The sequence below is a fragment of the Strix aluco genome, chromosome 2, assembly GCF_031877795.1.
Source record: "Strix aluco isolate bStrAlu1 chromosome 2, bStrAlu1.hap1, whole genome shotgun sequence".
NCBI lineage: Eukaryota > Metazoa > Chordata > Aves > Strigiformes > Strigidae > Strix > Strix aluco.
The window spans coordinates 97,476,072-97,479,518 of record NC_133932.1 but is presented as its reverse complement, the minus strand read 5'-3'; positions in this window follow the sequence as shown (position 1 = coordinate 97,479,518).

Below are 3,447 nucleotides of genomic sequence, written 5' to 3'. Positions count from 1 at the left end.
CTTCCTAAGCGAGGCAAATAAGGCTCAGATCATTCCAACACATTTTATCTTCTACCCAAGTCTTTCTAGTCAGCAGAGGCTCTATAGAAATTGTAAGACGCATGAGCACGTCCCACACTTCTAATAAATAAATGCTCTGACCATGACCTGAACTAATGTCAGGAAGAAGCCCAGTTTCATACATACTCTGCTCTGGCCTTCTTTTTCATAGGAAGACAACATGACTGCACTGAGCAAAAGGAAGCTGTGCTCATTTTCAGTCTGAATTTGGACAACAATTTGCTACGTAATTTAGTCATAGCTAGGAAGAAATAAATTTGGATTCAATTAATCTGAAATAGAGATAGAAATTTAAACTCTTACATCTGAGTTAGTCACCCACACATCTCTTTATAGTCAATGGAGATCTAGGTTGCTATAAGAGAATTATTTTTCTCAGAATGCCTGAGAAAGGTCAGATAGCTATGCCATGCATGTACTTGGTTCTCTTTGTTGGGTAAAACTGGAGTATGATATGCTTAGTTCTTCAGCATGTCTGACTGATGCATAGGTTAGGGCATATGGTTCTGTTCATAGGATTAGTTAGGTTGGGAAATACACCCATCAATGACAGCTATTTATTGCTTTATAGGGACTTTATAGGGATCATAGGATGGGTAAGCCTGAATGTGAATGTGGTGTTTATGTTCTAGAACAATCACATTAGGTCTTCATCTTAAAATGTATAATTTTTGTTAGTTCTTTTACCCTTGGGATTGTCTCTCTATATGCATAAATGTGAAGAGTTGTATATCAATATTTCATTTGATTAAAAAAAAATCCTCAGAACTTTCTCAGAATATATTCCCCATTGCTCCAACAGAGCATTTTCTTTAGTTATTTTCTCTGTAACCTCTTCTCTCCAGCCCATCAGCCATCTCAAGGGTGTAACTGCCTTACAAGGACAGCTGTGATATGATGCAGCTGCACAGCTCTGGTTTGGACTACTGAGAAAAACTGCCAGTAAATTGGTGAAAAGCATTAGGAAGGTAAAAATTGCAGACAGAAGTGAGGTTCCTAGTGCATCAATGATTCAAGAGAGGGATTGCCAACATGGAAAGATATAAAATCCTAAAGGAAAACAAGCTACTCAGCATGAACAGTAATTATAGGATCTTATAGTCAAGCCATCAGTGTTACCGCTGATGATAGAGCTGGTGGGACGGTTCAAATCAGCAGCACCCAGGACCCATGCAGTCTCTGCCCCTCCTGACTGATACTTTCCTGGACAGCAGAGGCTGTTCAGGTGCATTAGAAGCAGTGCTGACCACACTAATGCTTAGCTTAATATCTTATTAAATCCCAGCTATATTTTTTTGTGTACTAACTAATAAATAATCACTTAGTACTTTTAAATTATATACATCCTACTTGTAGAGTATCTTTGCAATCAGCTAAAGATGTGCTAACAAACTGCCCCGTAACATGAGCCATAACATCTCTGTAAAGGCAATGTTATCTTCTAGATGTAATAGCTGAACTTAGTTGTATCATGTAAATAGCAGGCCCTTTGAGACAGTCTTTCTCATCATTAAACACTCTTGAAACTTACACTTCCTACATAATTTGTTATGATGTTTTCCTTGCAGTTAAACCCAAACTGGTATATTAATAGTCCCATATGTTCTCTGATAGTACTAATTTCCATAATTTTTTAAAAGATGGCTGGTGATCACATACCTTCTCCCTTCTCACATATAGCATATTGGCTTAGATAACCCCAGCTGAAATTCTGAATCATTTCTGATGGGTGTCGGGAATAAGGGAAAAAAGGATTTATTCTTTATATTCAATTTCGTATCTGAAACATTATTATGAAACCTGAGTATTCTGCTGATTTAAATCTTCTGAGTAAGAAAATAGCTACATCAAATTTATATTTAAACTAAACAATATAATTTCTCTGCAACATTAGGTTGATCATGGTACTATCCTGAAAGTATCCTGAGTGATAACTATTTTAGTAAATGTGGCAATGCCAGTTTCCCACTCAGAACTTTGCAGATATATTGCATATTTAGTAAAAGTAAGTTTAAAATCTGATATATTGTTAAGCCTTCTCATGTCTTCTAGATTGCACATGTATATTTACCAGTGGTAAAGTGAGCAGTGCATTATACATGAATTCATTTTATATATATGAATACTTTTAATTAATACATATTCTCTAAAGAAAAACTGATTCTCTTCTTTTCATAAGCATCATTAAAATGCATTCAGATCTAAATTAAGAGGTGAGATTAGCCTATACAAACAAAATAATAAGCCATTCCTTTGTATTCAGTACTACAGTATTGCAACTATTTTCAGTGTATGCAGGATTTCCTTACTCTCAAATATACAGAAAGAGAAAAAATAGAAGTGGTAGTATTATGCAGAGTTATATCACCTTATAGATTCACTGAGAACTATCAGATCAAACATGTCAAAGAGTATCAGCTTTGCAGCAGAAGTCTAAGGAGGAGTACTCAAACAGAAGATGCAGCATCAGAATTTCCCAGAATATACTTCCAGTCTCCAATCTGTAGCTTGGACTTCCTATAGAAGAAATAGTATATTTCTCTTTCATAAGTTTGTCTGATCTTGAAACTGTGAACTTTGAGTATCCATAGTGTCATGTGGCAATACATCTCACTACCTAAGTACATGACTCTTTAAACTGACACAAACATTTTTTATCTGATGATTTTTTTTCCCAGTATTAAGAAAGGGAAGACATAATGGGTTTTTACTTCCACTACCACTCCTTGGTTTGTGCATTTCCACTATATTCTTCCTCACTCATGTTTCTTCAATGAGAAGAGCCTACTGTGTTCAACAGTTCTTTATTAGGAAGTTATTGATTGCCTTGTCTCTTTCTTGTCCTTGTTGTTACAATCTCCTTAGTGGCAAAAGGGAACACAGCTTATATATGGAGCCCAGAACTTAATATTAGTTCAGTTAATGTTTTAACAGTCTAATAATCCAAATTACCCAATTAATTCAGAAAAAAATATTCACTAAAAAATATCATTATATAAAAATGCCTGCCTACAACCAACCCTTTCCTCTAGTCTTAACTGTCACCTTTCACATGTTCCTGTAGATCCTAAAGATGAGATTTTCAGTCTCCTTCAAGAGGAAGGGTACCAGTTGTCATCACTCTGAGTTCTTTTGCCAGGAGGAGTAAAATATTGGCAAGTGAGAGTTCTTCCCCATCTTGTTTTTCACAGTCACGTATGTATTGGTATGGGTTTTTTATCATAGTTTTGTTCCTTTTTATGTATGCTAAGTTAGAGCTGACAGTTGCACAGCACATTCGTATGCTTCAGCTGATACAAAGGGCTACTGTCACTGCCTTGGTGTGACAGGCCTTTACTATATGCAGTACTCCCAGCTGCAGCACGTCAGGCAATAGTCATCTGGTCA